This window comes from Heterocephalus glaber, unplaced genomic scaffold (genome assembly GCF_053883595.1).
Source record: "Heterocephalus glaber isolate CG9 unplaced genomic scaffold, H.glaber_assembly_v1.0 deba00001446, whole genome shotgun sequence".
NCBI classification, from domain to species: domain Eukaryota; kingdom Metazoa; phylum Chordata; class Mammalia; order Rodentia; family Bathyergidae; genus Heterocephalus; species Heterocephalus glaber.
In genome coordinates, this window is record NW_028258298.1 from 4,428,774 (window position 1) to 4,448,817 (window position 20,044).

Consider the following 20,044-nt stretch of genomic DNA (forward strand, 5'->3'; position numbering starts at 1 on the left):
AACTCATAAATGAGCAATAAAATCACAGTATTTACTAGGTCAATGGTCCTTAAAAATATGAAAACTAACTATAAGAGAAAGGAAGCTCTGAGAGGTGAAGTTAATTGCTCAGCGTTGTACAGAGTTGGTGTTCAGATTCATGTTTGACATTCTCAAATTTTACTACATACATCTTGATGATTAAAAATACATATTTGTGGCCTAAGAAATGGGATGTAAATGCCACCAGACCCAGAGGTTTAAGGGCATACACTACAAGGCTAAGAAGTCTAAGTGGGTACTGGCATAGTGGGAGATCATAATAAGCACAGGCAAGTGGCAGAGACCTGCAGAAAAGGATGCTCATGCTGATATCTTGCACTCACAGATCAGTTTGAAAAGTCTAGTATACCTTTGGCTCCTTTCAATCTTTATAGACCGAATCTTTTTAGTTAAACTGTACCAACTGTGGGCCCCATTTTCTAGATGAGGGAGGGGGTTTAATGTTTTACCCAAAGCTTCACAGCCCGTTGGTGGCAAAAATGAAGCAAGTGGGCTCTCCCAACAGGACCAGAGAGAATTCTTCAGACAGCCCCTTTTTCCTGTGGCTCTGGACACTCTCCAGTGTTGGAGAACCACAGGAACTGTTCAGTCTCTGTTTCCCCCTGGAATGTTTTATGCTCCATCACTTTTACAAGATACAAAGCCATCTCATGATGCTGGTCCTAGGCAGTAATTTAGAAAGTTCTCACAGCTTGTTTCTTGAGCCCTGGGATTCCAAGAACTTCAGAGTGTAAAGTTCATTTGCCCAGAACTTTAAGCCATTGGGCATTTTTTAAAAAAGATAAATACAGGCAACCGAATAGCAAACTGAGTTGACATCTGGTAGTGGGCATGGGAGGCAGAGTACAAAGGAAGAGAGAAAATAAACCAGACTTTATCAACTCCACCAGCCATTCCCCTGTGGGCAGCATGGGGACACTAGCCACTTCCCCTTTACAGTTTTAACTAAAAGGAGCATTACAGAGGTGAATTAACATTTAAAAAGAATGTAAAAACTCAGAGCTGTTCTAATGATGATTAATGGAGAGCCATAAGAGGGCCATGACCTGCTAGTGTCATTAAATGGATTGGCAGGTTTCTGAGCATTAATTATAAATAGCCACAGGAGTTCTCCTGCTTAACAGAAAGATGATAAATCTGTGTCACCAGGAAAAAAGAAGAAAGAAAAGCAAAGTGGGGGAAAAGTTTGCATGTGAGTGTCTGCCTGTGTGTTGTGGGGAGCAAGACAGTGGAAGAGCATGGGGAATGAGATAAATGATAAATTAGACCCTACCAGTCAATCACATTTTCTAAATGTTTTATGTCCCAAAAGCTATAAAAGCAATATTCCTCTCTGCCCTTATTGGAACCATTTCTGTACAGCAATCACATTGGTTTCCTTGGGGATTTCAGCTGAAATGTGCTTTGCCTTTTCTTTTTTATATTTACTTTCCAGCCTGTGACCCAGGAAGGGGCAGAGTCTGCATACAAATGGCCAGGAGAAAGACCCAGTGAGGCACATGGCAGGTGGCAAGAATGAGAGGTACTAACTAGTACAGCATGTGGAGGGAGCTCAGGCTCCTGCTGCCACCACAGCAAAGCAAACAACAGCAGAAGAGCTTTTGGTTCCTGTACCTGGATGGCTTAGGAGGAATTTCCAGTGCCTATCACAGTAGCCATGAAGCCCACCAATGACGTTTCCAACTACAGAGCCCAGCCACATAAGGAAGGAAAAGCTTGATTGTTGTAGTTTCATCCCCTGGTGCATCCAAAGAATGGAATACTGCCTAGGGCATTAGGAGCACCCTGTATATGTTTGTTGAATAAGGAGTAAATAGACGGGTTAATCCATTACTAAGAATACATGTAGACCTCATTCCAGAAGCTCAGTAACCTGAGATCCTCAGAGCCTCTGAGTAGATGGCCATTCAGATAATGAGCACAAAACTTTACCAAGGCTCTCTTTCCTAGCTGGCCTTCATTGGCCCTAAAATGATAGGACACTTGGCTTTTCTCTTAGTCTGCTCTTTGAAATTCACTCAGATTCCAAGAATTTCAAAGCTGGAAGGCAATTTTCCCATGAGAATCCAAAGAAGTTCACGGGCCAACACAGATTCCCCCCTCAGGCTTCTTTCCATTGCACACTGCCATCCGTCCTTCTCCCTTTGACTTCCCAACAGATGCCTGAGCAATCCCAGCCTGTAGGTGGGACTGGCACCAGGTGAAAGACTGGCATCCAGGGATGGGTGGCTCTCCCAGGAAAATCCTCCATAGATCACAAGGTTTCTTTGGGGAATATTCTGTGATGGAGAAGAGATGAAGAAGAAGGGTGGAACAGAGAAGAAAGAAAGAGAGATCAGGGGAGAAGGAATGGCATAAGGATGCTCCAAACCAAGTTTTGGCATAATGAATACTCGAGGACCATGCTGTGTTTTTTGAGCATTGTTCTTTTTAAGACTATCCTCTGCAAGTCATTATTTCAGCTGATTGGAAAATGGTGTTGAAAGACCTGATTTTCTGGTACAATTTTCTTCATATCCTATTAGTTGCAATACAATTACAGAGAATACATCAATTCCTGGCCTGCCTGCTGCTCCTGCCAGAGCCACCTATTAAAAAGCAGCCTTATTAATGGAATTGTACATCTAGGATTAATCGGCTTGCGTTGGCCATTTACATTTCTCATTCCACAAGCACTTTTGTTTGCTTAATAGGCTGAAGGAGGTAGGAAATGACACAACAAAAGCCTCTCCCAATTGCCACGCATATCACTGGTGGATTTAATATCCCCTTCATCCTTTCATGCTAAGTGCTGCACAGGGATAAGATCTGGAACATGCCACAAGGGAAAAGCGGAGCAGCAACTACACAGTGATTGGTGGGAAGAGGAAAAGGAAAGAGGGAGTGGAAAGAGAAGTGTGTGGTGCAGGAAAGTCTGAGCTTCACAGCAAGAGCCAAGCCCCTCATCTCTACGCAGTCCAAGAACCACAGGACTTGGGGGAGCTGGTGAGGACAAAGTCCCAGGAAAACAAGTTACCAGAGGAGGGCAGGGGAAAACAGGGAGAGCTCTTCCTGCAATAACTGAATGGCTCCCTTCAGCCATAAATGGATGCTGAGAGTCTGCCTTTGGTGAGGCTGAGCTGGTAATCCTGGTTGGAGTCCCCTGATATCTGCTCATTTCTCCATCACTTTTCACTTGTAGTTTTGAATTAGTAAGTTCCAAGTAACTCTGCTACTAGGAAAATCAAACCACAATCTGACAAGAGGGAAAGCACATATGGGAGGTAAGAAAAATCACAGGTTCATTGGCTTTCTTGGTTTTCCTTGTGGTATGGATGCTTTACACCTGAAAGTTTTAGGGTCCCACTGAGAATTTAGAAAGGAAAATTTAAAGCAAACGTCATGGCAGAGTCCTTGAACACACTGAATTTCAGGTCAGCTGACAGGTGGCAGTCTCTGCAGCAGCAATCTGCCTAAGGGAGAAGGTTCCAAAAAGAAAGATCCCAGCCCATTGAATGCATCTAGCACACAATAGTTAATCCCCAACTGCCTTTGAGTGGTGGTTTAGTAGGTACAAGAGAGGTGGGGGTGCTCCAGAGCCTTCCTCCTCCACACTGACTCTCCGGAGAGTGTGGTGCAGTACACATAACCATGCACGTGCTTTTATTTACCCCTTCATTCAAGAAAGTGAATCCCATATTGGCATTCAGAGAGTTTCCTGGGATATTAGAGAGGCAGAGACACTCAGGGGAAGTTGTCCAAAATTAGTAGACCTTGGGCCTCTGCTTCAAACTCTGATCTCAGGGAGATGGAGTTTTCCCAACTTCTAGGGCAGTATAGGACTTGGAAGGAGGAGGACATACATTTTCTGCCACTGGGTGAAGCTTTATCATTAAAGGGTAGGTGTCCTGTCTTGGGGAGAGAAAGGACGTAGAATTCTGGTGCCCAAGCAGAAGTCAAGTGCCTTCTTGCTCATCAACGTGTTCTGCCTTCTTTTCCACCTGCGTCTAAAGGCAATTCTTTAACATAAACCCTTAGAAAATGATGCTTTATTGAATTTGCTTCTCTCTTTTCCCTACTCCTATCTACAAATCAAGGAGGTCTCTGCAGGTCAGAAATGACAGACAGCTGAGACCTCTGAAGCCCAAACCCCCTTCCCAGCTGGGGGGAACCCTGTGGTAACACCAAGGGCTCAATCCCTGGGTTGATGTTGCTGTGACCACAGAGTCCATGTAAGCTGAAGTGCTGTAATACAGTATGACTTCTTGCTTTAATGGAATTTTCCTAGACCACTAGGAAAAAAGACTCCATTAACCACACTACAAAGGCCTTTACTTATTAGTATTTTAGAACAGTGGCAAAAACATTTCTTGAATCTAATTATTGCTGACAAATATGAAAATCGAAATCAAAGTTAAATTTTCAGCTACCGTGCCTCATATGCTAGCCTTCTCTGACTCCAGAGATTGTATCAACACATTTATGTCTTCAGTAGCCTGTGCAGAAGATTGGCTATTTTCCCTCTCCCCTAATACTGCCCCATTTCCTCCCCAGGGTTCCACTCCCTCTCTGGCTCGGACCCTATATATTTTGAAGCATTAAATCTGACATATTCATCTCTGTGGCTGGCACTAGGTAACTAACTTTATGTTTACCTGTCAGGGATACAGAAATTGGCTGAGCATGGTGCTGGAGAAGCTACTTCTGTGTCCCCACCCTCGCCTCCTGCCCCAATCCTAGCCTTCTTCTTTGCAGATAAAAGTCATTTGACTGATTTCAAATTCCTCCTGATATGAGGACAGAAAAAAAGGACTCGTCAACACCTTTCTTTCTTTTCCCCTATTAAGCATACTGTAAAAATCAATCCCTTTTGTCACTTCACTCTGCTTGCGAGAATGTTTAATGGATGTCAAGGGAGCTAATGATCGCTGGTAGAAAATTCATTTTAGATTTGCTATTTATAAAGTACTCAGTACTCAGGTGGGAAATTAACATGAGGCAAAGAGTCGGGTGGGGTGGGGGAGGGCTGGCGGTATAGAGCTGGGCCCTGCGAGGCTGGCTGTTGCTTGGCTGAGCTGGCACCCATGGCATAATGGAGACAGGGGTCACTGTTGCGGAGAGGCCACATGGGGTGGTGCAACATGGTAGGTATAGGAAACCTAGGCAGGTTGATTTTTCTGAGACAAAATTTCCTCAGCAATTAAGTCATATCTACAACACCCACCTTACAAGGTTATGGAAAGGATTAAATAAAAGATCACACATAAAACATTTACCAGTGCCTGGCACATATTACTAGCACATGTGCAATAAATATTGAAGGTCCTTCCTCACAGCACCATGTTATCTGGAAGATTGTGATCAGAAGTGACATGCTAAGGATCTCAGCTGGACTTGGCCATGGATTTACACAGTATCAGGACTCAAATGGGGATGCTGGGTGCTCACAGCCTGCTACCTACAGTCTCCAGGTGCTCAGATCAGCCAGCGGTTCTCAAACTGGAGCAGGCATCAGAGTCACTTAGAGGCTTCTTAATGCACAGACTGAGTCTACTTCAATGCCTCAGGATTTCAGAGTTAGTAGGGCTCCATCAGGCCCCGGAATCTGTTGTATAACCAGTTCTGAGGTGACATTGCTGCTGATGGCTGGTAGCCACACTTTGAGAACCATGGAAATACATGAGTAAACTGCACTGTCTCCCGAAATGCCAGTGAGTACTACTGTCTCCCAGGCTGCGGCCATTCTTTTTACCCAGACATCCCAGATAAAACAAGGCCTCCCCACCCTTGACCTCCCCACCAAGACCACCTCCCTTCTCCACAAGGAGACTCAGAATTTTAAAGCAAGGCACTGAAAGCTACCTAATTCCTTCTTAAATTTTCCATCACTTGCTGAAGCAGGAAGTGCTGAAATAAATTTTCTGGTTTGCTTCGATATGCACCAAGTCTCAGTTTCCCCTGCTGCTGAGTAGTTGCTTCCTCACACGCTCAGAAGGATCAACTTTGTAGCTCCCAAGTCCTCTCAGTCCCATGTGGATCCCCAGACCAGCAAGCTCTGGGGTACCCCTCAGCCTTCTGCTGGTTTATCCTCTTCCTGAGGTTCCCCTGGATGCTTCTCTGTTATATTTGGATTAAGTGCAAATCTCTTTTGATTACTCACTCTCTGTTGAAACAGACAACCTGTTGCCACGTGTTTGATTACTGAAACCCAGGGGATATCCTATTTGTAATGCAGCCAGTTACTGTACACTCAGATTTACACACAGCCACTGAGCTGCTAATTCATTGTCTAAGAAGTTGCTTTTCACTTTCTGATTTTTCAATAATAGGCTTCTCACGAAGCTCTTAAGCTTCAGAAATAAGCTGAAAACTGCTTTTCCAGTCATTTACATAAACACAAGTGGATCGGGAGGAGGGAAAGAAAGGGAATAGTTTTACACGTTATTCCTGGAACTCTGGAAGCCTAGTGGGTAAGCACATCAAGGCAACAGGTGTGGGAAAGCACAATGGGAAGGACTGAATTTTGCAGCAGGGCCCATGGTAAATCCTGAAATATCTCCTGATATCCAGGCTGCTACCTTACTGAGGCCTTGCAGATATACTGGGCTCCAGAAAATTGTTCTGTCAGCAAGCCACTCCCTCTGCTGCGGCTCCTCTGGTTGGGAAGTTTGTCACTGGCTCCCAGCCACTGTGCCAAGGTCCCTTCCCCCCTCTTAGGGGACACCCTATCACCTCCAACAAGTAAGGGGGTGACTGCAGGAAAGCCATCCAGTAACAGGGCCCCAGAAGAGGGGGGTGAGTGTGGTCTCTATGAGGGCTGCTGCATACTTCTGTGGAGGACCATGTGGACTCAGGCCTGCCCCATTACAGAGATTCGGTTATTAGAACAAGGAAAGGAACTTGGTGGTATGTGGGTTACTTTCCAGCACCATCTTGCTTGTTTCCCTCTATACAGTATTCTGTCTCTGTATATCTATCTCACTCTGTCTTTGTCTCCCCACCATGTCTTTTTCTTTGTCTCATTTTCCAAATACAGATATTACAAAGAAAAAAGTCAGCCCAAAATAATGCCATCTATTTTTTTTCTTTCTGGTCAAATTATATATATCCCTATTAAAAAGTAAATATACAGACTATTAAAACTCATTTCTCTCCTTTAGACTCTGATTCTCCTCAGGCTACATTCCTTATACTCCTAATATTTGTGAGCAGAAGATCAGATGGCAGATAAAAACAAAAATAAAGCCCAAGAAGCCCAATTCAATTTAAACTTTAAAAAATTAACAAATAAGTTTCCATTTAAGTATGTACTATGCATAATTAAAAAAACAGTATGGTTTATTTGGAATTTAAATTGATCAAGTGTTCAGGATTTCTATTAACAGAATGTGGCAGCACAAGCAAAAGGGAATATGCATTTCATCCTATAGTGTACCTATTTTCATTGCTTAATACCACCAATTTTCCTCTGTCCTGGAGGTTTGGTGAAGTTTTTCTAAAGTGGACAGATTTCGGAGAAATTGCACCTCAGCTGCTCTGGTCTGGAGCAGAGTCCCATAAAGGCAATGTGCTGGGAAGCTGGTTCTCAGCACAGCGATGTGGGGCAGAGGCAAGGCCTTCCCACCGAGCATGTATGGGGAGGTGCTTGGGTCACTGCAGATGCTGCTTTGCAAAGGGTTCATACTGGCCACACCGAATGAATGTGTTCTCCTTGGTATCAAAAAGTAAGTCTGGTGTCTGAATCCTTCTGGTCTCCTGTCTCATCATGGAATCTTTCTCTCACATGCTGTCCCACCATGATGCCATCTGCCATGATATAATTCAGCCAAGGGGCCCTCAGGAGATCTTGGACTTTCACCCTCCATACTCTGAGTTAAATAAGCCTCTCTGTTTATAAATTACCCAGCTTCAGATATTCTGTCACAGCAACAGAAAAAAGACTAATACAGCAGGGTCGTGATATTTGCTTTATCTCAGTACTCAACTCAATAATATTGTGTTTCCTCCTTTAGTGCCTCACAGATTTCAAAATTTAATGTAAATCACCCAAAATGCTGTTTGAAGCACAGATTCCTGGGGTCCAATATCATGCTTTCTGCTTCAGAGATCATACTTGGAGATCCATAGTCTAATAATGTTATGCAACATGACCTTGCCATATTTCCCTAGCGGAGATTAGAAATCACCTCACCTATTAAGACTAAGCATTAAATGGTGGGTTAGAGTAAGTTTCAGAAACACTTTCGTGTTTCTCAGTCTTTTAAATTCTTTTCCTGGCCTTACTTACTCCATGACCTCCAACCTTAAAATGTGCCAATCCTACAGAAAAACACTCCCCACAGGCAACAGCATGTGCAAGGGCACTGTGCTATGCAGAGCATCGGTTACGGTTGGTGGGTCTCCACAGTGGGGGGACAGAAGGCTGGAGACAGAGCAAGGGGCAGAGTCTGGGCAAGGCAGGGAAAGCCTTCATCCCACAGAGGGAGAACTCAGGATGAGTCTGAGAGGGAGAACCGTCACCAACACCTGCCCTGTTCAGTAAACTTCCTGCGATGTTGGCTTGTTGCTTTCTAATATACACTGAAGGACAGAAGAGTCCACACATATATTTGAGTTCAATGTGAAAACTACATTCCTGGGCCTGGGATGTACCTCAGTGGTGCTGCACCTGCCTGGCAAGTGCAAGCTCCTGAGTTTGATCCTGGGTACCAGGGGGAAAAAAAAGAAATGAAAACTACATTCCAAGGAAGTATAAATATCTCTTTCTAAAGATGAAGAAAAAAAATTGAGAGAATGTATCAATTGGCTTTCCAGTTACTGGCACAAAATGCCTGACACCTGCAATTTAAAGGAGAGTACATTTATTTGGTTCATGGTTTCAGTACCTGCTTGGCTGGCCTGAAAGCAGAAGTGTCATGATGGAAGGGCATAGTGGAGCTAAGCCCCTCGCTTCAAGGTGGCTGGAAAACAGTGCACAGAGGAAGAGCACCAGCATGGATATGAGCCTGAATGACCACCTCCGCCCACTGGGCCACACTCAACAGCACGCTTAGGGAGGAATGTCAGTAGAGTAACCCACCCGTGAGTACAGCATTCCCATGTTCCATTCACCTCCCCAGGAGTCTTCTCCTCTAGTCAGGTGGATGATGAAGATTAACTGGCACATGGGAAAAATCTCAGTTCCTAAAATTAGAGTTAATGATAGGAATGGGGTGAGAATAGGATATTATGACTGATGTGAGTATCAAGAAATATATTTTCAATGAACATTCTCTGCAAACTGTAAAGGTAAGAATGCATTTCTAATTTCTTAGAGAGTTAATGAAGAAAAGGAGCAGGCAAGGAGCTCTGAACGTGTTTGGAAAATGGTCCTAAATAGCAGGGCCGTAATTAGGAAGATGGTGGGAGTAGGTCATATTATATTTTAAAATCTAGAAGAGGGAGAATGGTGGAGCTAAGCATGATTAATACTTCATGGACTCCTTCTGGTTCATGAGTTAGCTCTCTCAATATAAGCAGATATAATATTATGAGCATAATAGGAGCAGATATCTTGGTTATTTTATGCTGCCTTCAAAACCAGCCTGTGCATATCTGGATGGACACATGGATTTACACACATTACATACAAGGAAAATAAAAACTATCAAACATCAATTTCTTCATCTTCCTGGCCCAAAACTTGAAAATTTACCTGCATCCATACTGAGCCAAGGACAACTAGTATTTATTTCTTTGTATTTCTCTTTATTGCAGTAAAATATGCAGAACATGTGATTAACCATTTTAACTATTTTCAAGTGTATAGTTCAGTGTCATTTGACGCATTTGTAATATCGTATAGTCATCACCAGCATTTGTTTATAGAACTTTTTCATCATCTCAGACAGGAAGTCTTTATTAAATAATACATTCCCAGGACCTTCTTCCTCCCAGCCTCTGATGTGATCTCTGAATTTGCTTATTCTCGATGTAACTTGAATCATACTGTGTTTGTCCTTTTGAGGCCAGCCTGTTTCCCTTGGCATAATGTTTCTGAGATTCACTCATGTGATAAATGTCAGAATTCCCTTCCTTTTTAAGGTCCAGTAATATTCCAGTGTGTTTGGTGTGTGTGTGTGTGTGTGTGTGTGTGTGTGTGTATGCATTTGTGCACTTAGCATTTTGTTTATCTATTCATCTATTGATATACTTTGGTTTTTTCTAGCATCTGGCTATGGTGTATATGGTTATGAACACTGCTATATGCTATTTGAGTCTCTGCTTTTGACTCCTTTTGGTACATACCCAGGAATGGAGTTGCTGGATCACTTGGAAAGTCTATGTTTAGATTTTTGTGGAATTGCTATACTGTTCCCACAATGTTGGTCTCACTTTACATTCTCACCAGCAATGCACAAGGGTTCCAAACTAACCACCTCTTTGCCAACACTTATTATTTTCTTTCTTTTATAATAGACCTCCTAGTGGGTGTGAAGTAATACTTTATTGTGGCTTTTGTGTTTCCCTAATTACTAGTGATGTTGAGAAATCATTGTTAGATGGCACTAAGAAGGTGACAATGCCTTAACCATATGCATCCTATGGGCCGAGGGTCTCTTCTATTCTTCTGTCAGGCAGTGCTGATCATCTCTCCTTTCATACAACACAGAAGCATCCCAGGATTCCTCTGCACCTTTCTGTTGAGAACATGTCTGTGGCCATCCCAAGTGGAGATGTTTCCTACACTCTCTCCATCCAGATGGGGCGATGTGACTAAGTTCCAGCCCAGCAGTTATGAGCAAGAGTGTGGAAGGTTGACCAGGAGCCTTCACTAGCACAGGACAGCTGTACCTTCTGACCCTAGTTTCATCTCATCTCTCACCTACACCTGGGCCACAGAAGCTGCTATCTCAGACCAGGGAGTCAAAGCCACATATAGCAGATGCAAGCAGTAGAAGGGCCTGGAACCCTAAGTTTTAGGAACAGCCCAACAACATCAATCAGAAGAAGTGGAGTACTTTTTATAACCAAAGGAATAAGCTTCCATCTTATTTAAGCTACTTTTACTGTACAAAAGCTGAATCCAATCATAATGGATATTCTCAAACACAGTTCTCTTTTCTTCCTTGCGTGATAGAATTGGTCTTTTCAGACTCATTCTTGTGCTTGAGCTGAGCACTGGCTGCCCAGCCTGCAGCCTCATGACCTTGCCAGGACTCTGGAGCCAGGCATCTCCTGCGACCCCTCACCGGCCCTCACCATCAGCATTCAGGCCAGTCTTTACCATCTTATAAGAGCAATAACGAATCCTCTCAATTATCCTCTATTTCTTCTTTGACTATTTCTTTTATTTTTTTGGACTAGGGGTCAAGCTCAGGACCTTGCGCGTGCGAAGCAGGCAGAGGAACCACTGAGCTAAATCCCTGGACCTCTTTTATTTTGAATAGAAAATCATTTAAAATAATTATCTCTATTTCCTGACTCCACTTCTTCCTCTCACTTGTGTCTCCCATCCGATGGCTCTTCCTACAAAACTGTTCTCCCTCAGGGGACAGAAGATATTCTCATAACTAAGTAGGGTATAATGCTCCTTGATCCTTTAGGAGCAGTTGCCACTGCTGATATTCCTGACTTCAGGAAACTGACATGCTTCGACCTTGACAGTGTCATGGTTTTCTAATTTTTCTCTTATTCTTCTGGCCAATTCTTATCAGTCTGCTTTACCAGGGTCTTCTTTTCCTAGCCTTTAAATACCAGTGTTTTGCTCTCATTTCTATCCATTGCTTTTTACTTTCTCCCTGGGTAATTAATTTCATCTGCACTGAAGCTTTGTTCAAGCTGAAATATCTTTCCAGAGTTCCACATCCATCAGGCTAACTTCATATTGATGAACTCCTCAGAAATTATCATGAGCCAAACTGTGTCTATTTTCATTTCCCTAAACCCATCCCTCAGCCACTGAGCCAGACACTAGAAGCTCTCTTCTGTTTATCACATATCCTTTACTGCTCCACCTCCAAGTCTCAATGCTTCCATTTCCAGAACTCTTGATCCTTCTGTCTCTCCATCTTGGTACTCTTGCATTCATTTCTCACATTGTAACTAGAGTACCTCTTTAAAATTTTCAACAACCCCTAATACTGTTATTTAAAAACTCAAACTGAAAAGCTGCTCATGCTACCATCTAGCATGCATGCTCTCAACACATCTTGTTCTCTCAGGGTAAAGTCTTCAGTCATAGCCACTGAAGTTCTGACTTCTGCCTACTTGTCTACCAACATCTCCTCTTTCTACTAATTTCACTCCTCCCCTCATCTCATGACCCCCACACAATACCAACACACAGTGTTCCCCAAGATGTTCAGCTAGTCAAACCCTTGACCCCTGACCTGACCTGTCGCCACTTCAGTAACTATTTTCTACTCTTGAGTAAGCTTAGCCTAAATTATTGAACTCCATTAAGATGACTACTGTACCTAGTTGCTTATAAATATGGCTTATTATTGATTGTAGCAAGGAAGGATTACTAATATATGGCACAACAGATTTAGGATCCAAGAAACTATTGCAAGAATTGAAGCTAACAAGATAACTTCAGAAAGGACAAAATTTGAGGTTAGGCTTTTGCATACATAGTAAAACAAGCATAGGATTGTTCGGATTAACAACCCCTCACCATAACTCAATGAAGTTATGTAGTCTCTGAAATACTCAATGAGATCCCAGTCCTTCTCTTCCTCTCCCTATTTCCCTTTTCTGTCTGCCCATAAACACCTGACGGTCACCTGTGTCCCAGCTACTGTGCTAAGTGTTCAGCCCTGATCCCCTCTACTCACAGTCTGAGGAGGGCAGACAGACCTGCACATGATTAACTGCCCTAATAGTCATGGACAAGTGCAACAGAGTGTAGAGGAAGGAAGGTTTCTGTAGCTTTTCCTTACATTATAACAAACATTTTAGAGAGAAATAAGGGCAGGGTGGGGCGGAGCATAAACAGAGGAATGGTGCACATGCGTGCTCAAGAAGGGAACCACAGAGAAGCCCAAGGAGTCCATGGAGCAGGGAGTGCAAAGGATTAGGAGAGAGAGGTAAACTGAGCCCTGGTCCTTTGGATTTCCCATGCCTCGGGAAGGAGTTGAGGCTTCGTTGTGCTTGGATGTGGAATCGGGAGAGGCCAAATCCTGTGATATGCTGGGCTAGAAGAATATAGAATAATCAGCACAGCTTTAGAAAGCAGCAGTGGGCACCATTTCTATCCATGGTTGTGTAGAAAATAAGAGGAAAACCTTGAAATATTTAACTTAGTGACAGGGTATTTGGAGGAGATGAGGAGAGATGGAGAGAGAATCATGAGAGAGAGAAATATTTGAAAAATAGATTGCAGAAAAAGTAGAGCGGTTCTGTGAGTATTAGACTCAGTGGCAGTCATACTACTATTAGGTAATAGTTGTGGGGTATTTGTTATATGGGGTATTTGCGCCACACGTTGTCTAAACATTTTACTTTCATTAACATATTTAATCCTTATAATGTCCTTCCAAGCTCAGACCTATGAGTATCTCCATTTTATTGAAGAGGAAATTGTGTCACACAGAGGTTGATTCAGTTGCTGCAGGTCTCAAACTAGGAAGTGGCCAAGCCAGGGTTCGGACCCAGCAGGTCTGGCTCTGTTATTTCAGAACCACTTTCCAGATGCAATCTGTAAGAAAGCAGAAGCCCCTTCTCCCACCTTACTGCCTTTCTCTTTTCCCATCTTCTTGTCTCCCTGAATCAGTCAGATGCAAGTCCCCTGTTGTTGGAGACAGAAGCCAGGAAACCATAGAATCTATATTGTAGAGTGATCAGAGCTCAAAGAGCAGGGTTGAAATAAATCACCCCAAAAGTCCTCCTGGGCCAACTGGCTAGAATTCCAGGGCTGTCTGACACAGCAGGGTGAATGCTTAGAGGAGTCAGATGATTGTGTGGGTTACCCAGCTACCACACTTGGCAGAAATCTGCATGGTAGCTCTGCTTCCCGTGTGCCTTTTAGATCTGCTGACTCCATCAGAAAACAAACAAGTTTTTACTCTGGTGTGCACTGCAGGAGCTGACCTGGCTTAGAGAGCAGAGCCAGAGTAACCTCTGCCTCCCCCAGGAAGCCACACAGTGGCACTGAGGTTCTGGCATGAGTGTTTGTTGGCCATGAGAAGGACAGCAGTGTAGGCAATGCAGCTTCTGACTGATTCCTGGGGAGAGGGAGGCTACACTGGGTAGAAGAGAAACACACAATATCCTCAGCCTTAAGGATGGAGTCTCTTCTAAGTCTCTCCATGGTTTAGCACTCTGCAATTCCAGCTTAAACACATTTGTTCACTGAAAAGCTTCCTGAATTTCTCTTGCAAGAAGCCTTAGAGATGGATCAATTAAGAATCATTGTCATTCCTTATTCTCCCTAGCTAAAATGCTGAGATTTAGGTGATACTTTCCAGCTTAGGATGTTTCCTCTCCAAGATAAAGAAACACATGCATATATGGATAGATGACATTGGGTGTATGATAAAGTGTGCAGTGTTTGTGTGCACATTCTAACTCTGTTCATCCGTCTGTGACTGTGTTTATATTCTTAGCTTCTTGCAGGCAGAAACTAGTTCTGAGTATTTTCTTCTAGCACCACTACCTATCAATAACTAATTTCAAAAAGACTATTTGCAGAATTGCCAAATGTTGAACTTGGAATGAAATTCCAAAATCTTTCAGTCCAACTGCTTTATTTTAGTGTGGGGGAAAAACTGAGGCCGCAAAGGGGATGTCTTATCAAAGAGTGCAGAACATTTTCAGAAGGATTTAGAGGCTGCAGATTAGAAATTCTTGAGAAACTTTTCAAAACATCAATGTAGAGACTCATCACAGACACTCTGACTTTATTGGTCTATGACAGGGTGTGGTATATTTTTGTAAATTTCCCCCAGTGTTTGATGACACAGCAAGGTTATAAACAACTGGCTTAGAGATGGAGAGCATTGCAAATTAACACAGATTACAGCCACCTTCTGACCACTTTTCTGACTTCTGAGATAAGGACAGGAGATGTAGAATTGGTCTAAGCTGCTGGACTTGTAAGAATCATGGATCCATGGAAAAGGAAATTTACCTGTTCTTGTATATGAAAAAACCTAAAAAGAAAAACTACTACCACTATGATAGAAGATGGAAACACAGGTAGAAGCAGCCCTCCTAAAGCTCCTGGGTTGCACCTGCCATGCCTAGGGTGAGTGGAATAGAAGCCTTATTTCCTCTGGGCACATACCACTGAAAACACAAGCTGATAGATTAAAAGCAGACAGGTGTACAGAAGAGCAACTCTACACAGTGACATCCCAAATGTTGGGTAGCACCAGAGAACAAATAAATTGTTTCAATTAATGAAGTATTTGTATTATTCTAGGAATCTATTAAATTAGGTTATTATGAGTAGGTCACAAGTACCAGGGTTCTCATAGAGGAAGTAAGTAGAGCAATGACCTCATCCAGACTGGCTCCTGAGGCAAATCTGTCCCTTTTCTTATCTCAAATGCTCTCCCTTTGTCTTCTTTGGCCCTTTTGTGCTCTACAGAGGTAGGGCACAAAGGAGGTGGGGAGGCCAGACTGTGTGGCAGTGGTATTAAGGATCAATTAACTTTCAGTAGCTTTCTCATCCTGCTTGTGCGTGAAGCACTCGAGAGAGACTTCCATGAGCTCCCTCTTGGCAAGGGGTGATACTGTTGTGATCTATATTACAACACAAGGCCAGGGTGTGTACATCCTATCCTGATGTGCCCTACCTCAAACAAGGGTGGAAGGCTCCTTCTTGCCATTGCACACATTGGACAAGAGACCAGAGGCTGTGTCTTCAGTCTTTGAGCTGGCTGTTGTGATTCCTGTTAGTCTTTCAAGCCAATATAAATCTGGAAGATTGCACTAGGTCTTTGGTCTTATCTTTCAGTTGTTTTTTGTTCACTGTCACATTCTCAGTGCTTATAACAATGCAAAGAACACAGTAGGCACTCCATAAACATTTGCTGGTGGCTGAACAATGGGCAAATAAGCAACTAGATAGATTTTTGGATTGGGGTTAGAGTTTGGTGACACATCCAAGATGAGCAAAGGAAACATCACTAGCAAGTGAATTTGAATGAGCAAACAACTCCCAAACCAGCCAGGCTTTTGATCATCAGTCTTTTATTACTGCAAAGACCAATACTCTCAAGAAGCTTTTAAAAAATCAAATTTAGTAACCCAAGATGTCCTCAGTAACAGAACTAAAGAATGTGTTTTCCAATATTTGATTTCTTAGCTTGACAATCTCTCTTGGAATATTCTCTTTTGGGCAATGAAAATGTGAATCTTTGTTGGTTTGTTTTGCAGATTGCAAATGACTTGCAGAACTCATCTGGCAGAGTTTCTGTTTTTCCTGTTGTAAATAAACAAAAGGCCATTTCTTTAATATGACTTACATGGGGAACAGGGCTCTGGGAGCTCCTGCCATGATTTTGGAAGGAGAAGAGAAGAGATAAGGAGAAACAAGTAGAAAGAAGAATAAAAAAAAATTGGAATAAGCCGAGTACAGAAGCTGGGAAGAAAAAAAGCAAAAAAGAAGAGACAAAGATAAATTGGATATGGAAAATTAGAGTGTCAGGGAGACCAAATAGCTGAAGACTCTGTAATCAATAGGATCCCAGACATGCTTATTGGCGATGTTGAGCTCACCCATGGTCCATCGCTTCTCCCTCCCCCCTTTCCACCTGTCATCTAGGCTCCTGTGTGCTGGGAAGACAGACTCCCCTCCTTCTAGGCAAGCCTGCATGGAGCAGAGCAACCTCTGCCAGCCTGACCTAGATCTGTCAACTGATCAATTATTTTTCCCACAGAAGAGCAGGGTAAACGAAAGGAAGAAAGAAAAAGGAAAAGACCAAAAGAGAAATGGAAAGGACTGAGAAGGAGGGAGAGAGAGAGCAGGAAGAGAGGAAGGCTAGAAGGAGACTGAAATGGAAAGTAGATGAACCCACATATCCTTAAATATAAACAGGGAAGACCACACCACGTATAAATAAATGAACACATACATACATACATACATACATACATAAAAGAAAATACAAAGCTCTCAGGGGTTGCTCACAGTCATTGCCAAAGCAGCAGAGACAGCTTTTGTTTTTTCCACTCTTTGGCTAATCCAGATTAGAGCTATTTATTTTTTCTCTCCAGACACTCTTTCCCCTAGCGCCCATCCTCCACAAGGCTCCCCCTCCCTGCCATGCACACTGTGGGCTTTCACCCCCATGGGAAGCTTCCTTGTGCAAAAGGATAGGGCTCACACTCCCTGCAAGTGACCCCTGAAGGTCCCCCATCCCTCTGCCAGGCCTTCTGCAGTGGAAGGATCATCTACCTCCAGGGCCGAGGGCGCTGGGGAGAACCACTTGGATGATCCCCTGCCCAATCCCAGCACCACTGACTACCTTGTGTTTGCAAGTTTTCACTTTGTATGTTTAATTTGTTTTTATTGAATTTCAAATGACTACAAACATAAAGTAAACATGTAACAAGCCAATAGAGCAGAAAGGAAGTAAACTGCATAAATACACCCGTCTCAGCATGGAGTTCCACTTAGCACCACATGTTTGGAGTATTACAAGCTTTAATGAGTCCTTACAACACCCAGGGGAGTCGCTCCCCAGCCTGGAGGGCAGGTAGGGCGACAAGCTCACAGAGGCCCAGATTTCTCCCTATAGACAACACAGAAAACCTGGAGCTCAGATATACACACGTTCCTCCTGAGCTATGCTTAGAGGCCTAGAGCTGGGTTGATACCCGGAGGCCATACACATGGACTAGTTAAGCATCTGTAGGACCTCAGCTAAGGTCAGATAGAAAGCGATTTCACTTTCTTCTTTTGCATTCCAATTGTGGGCAGAAACAGGCCATGAGTTCCACACCAAAATAAAACAAAAGTTGGAAAAGAGCCAGATCCCACATCTACTGGTCCCACCCAGGCTGTGTTTCCACCTTGAATGGACAGCAAGAGAACTGAAAATCTTCCCAGTGTGTATTTCTCACATAGGGCACCATCATATTTCCCATTGGATTCACAAATTCTGCCACCCCTGGGGATACTATGATCTCACTTCACCCCAAAGGATAAACTGTGGCTAAAAATAACACTGGTTTGTTTGGCCACCCGTGATATGGCCCCGTAGGGCTCTACCACACTACATTCGTGGAGAGCAGAGGTCACCTGGGAATTGCTAGAAGGTAGTCTAGATAGAGCACCTCCCTCAGGGAGCCAAGAGAGACATTTAAAGTCCCTTTTCAGGACTCCTTAATGAATGCTGTAGATGAAGTTTACAAAGAAGGACCAGAAGTCAGGGGCCATACATCACAGCTGATCAAGAGGGGTTATTGCACTTATACTTGACTTTAAAAGAATAACAACCAAAAACAAACAACAAAAAAAATCAGTACCAGAACCAGGCTGTGCACCTGGTAACTAAAACTACAATTCCAAGGATGGCCTTTGTGCAGTAAGACCTGCTGGTACACCGGTCAAACACCCAAGGCCCAGCACTGCCATTGGGTCCTGTCCAGCAGGCCGGAGGGAGGAGAGCTGCACTGCGGTATGCTCTGCGTGTCTTACCTTACCAGTTGGGCAGCCAGGTACCACTTTGTGAGCCCCTCCCCCTGTTTTTACCTCTACTTTCAAGTACCCACAATGCCTATGTCAGGCCCCAAAATGATGATCCCTCAAGTCTCAGAAACACTGTCTCACTTGCGCTGCTATGGGCACCCATGTGAATGGCAGGAACCCGCTAAAGGGTACCCATGGCCTTGGCACTGAGCTAAGGAGAATTTGAACTTAGCTGGGCCTCCTTCCCCTTCTCCCCCCATCTGTGTCTCTAGCCAGCAGCTAAGTTGATGTGAGATAGGGAGGGAGGATTGAAAAATAGAAAGGTATAGGAGGTATCTGACCAAGCTAATGGGAAGGTGTTGAAAGAAACAATGATTCTTCCAAGGAGGCAGGAGGGAAGGTTGATTTTTAGGTTTCTCAAAAGAGAAAATCTGCAGCACACTCAGCCCTTGCCTCCAGAGCCTCTCAGTGGCAGAACAGAAGGTGGGAGATGTGATAGAAGGACAGCTCCCCAGCTAGCTTCTCCCTCTGCTCCCAGGAAAGAGGGGCCTCCAGTTAATCAACCCTGTGAATCTAAGGGCCAGAGCTCCAGGGAGCTAATCACCCCCTCCCAATGACATCCACACTAATCAGTGCTGATTCCCTCCTGTCCTAAGTCCCATCTCCATTGCCAGTTGGGGTGGGGTAGGAAGAGAAGGTCTCCGAAGGGTCTATAACATGCCAATAGCACTACAAACCTTTATGAGGCAGAAAACTGAGGGAGATGTAGTCCCAGAAAGAGCCAGTTTAAAACAAAAACAGAAGACAAGAAAAAATTGCATTTCAATGTGTACTGCATTCTAACTAGTCCTAGTGGGTCAGTGCAATAGGGGTGGATTATTGCAGGCAAGACCTGGGCTACCTTGGTAATTCTGCAAGTTTGATAAGAGATAGATGGCAGACTTTTATTCCTTCTCCTGAAAGAGAAAATAGACAGCACCTTTGCTACATCCCACTAGTGTGTGCTATGGGGGTCCTTGGGGGTCATCCTGCCTTAAAATTGGGCAGTCTTATTCTACTATGACACATCGCAGCCTATTCACAGCTGACTGGAAGTGGCTGGCACAAATAAAGGCATCGGTCTCCTTGAGAAATTCAGGATTTGGTAGAATATGACCATTCCTCACTACTACCCCCACCCCAAGATAGGAAGAAGACCACAAAACCAGATTTCACCCTGGGGAAAATTGCATCACCAATTTCTTCTCATGTATTCAGGCATGCTTCAAAGTATGAACAAATATTGTGCTTCCCTGCATTTATTTCTGATGAAAAAAATCACACATGTTAATTTATATGTAAATTCAGTATGGCCCTGGGGCTCCTGGAATGCAGCCAATGGGGCTGTTTACAGAGGAATTT

At 43.6% G+C, this 20,044-nt stretch overlaps 1 protein-coding gene and 1 non-coding gene across 5 annotated transcripts in view; both read right to left on the minus strand.

Annotated features, from left to right (window-relative positions):
* Ntm (neurotrimin) overlaps positions 1 to 20,044 on the minus strand; it is a 981,237-nt gene that overhangs the window by 958,925 nt on the left and 2,268 nt on the right. The gene's annotated exons all lie outside the window — the stretch shown is intronic.
* Positions 10,547 to 10,670, minus strand: LOC147827415 (U6atac minor spliceosomal RNA). The gene has a single exon (XR_015452419.1). It is a non-coding gene; the product is annotated as a U6atac minor spliceosomal RNA (small nuclear RNA).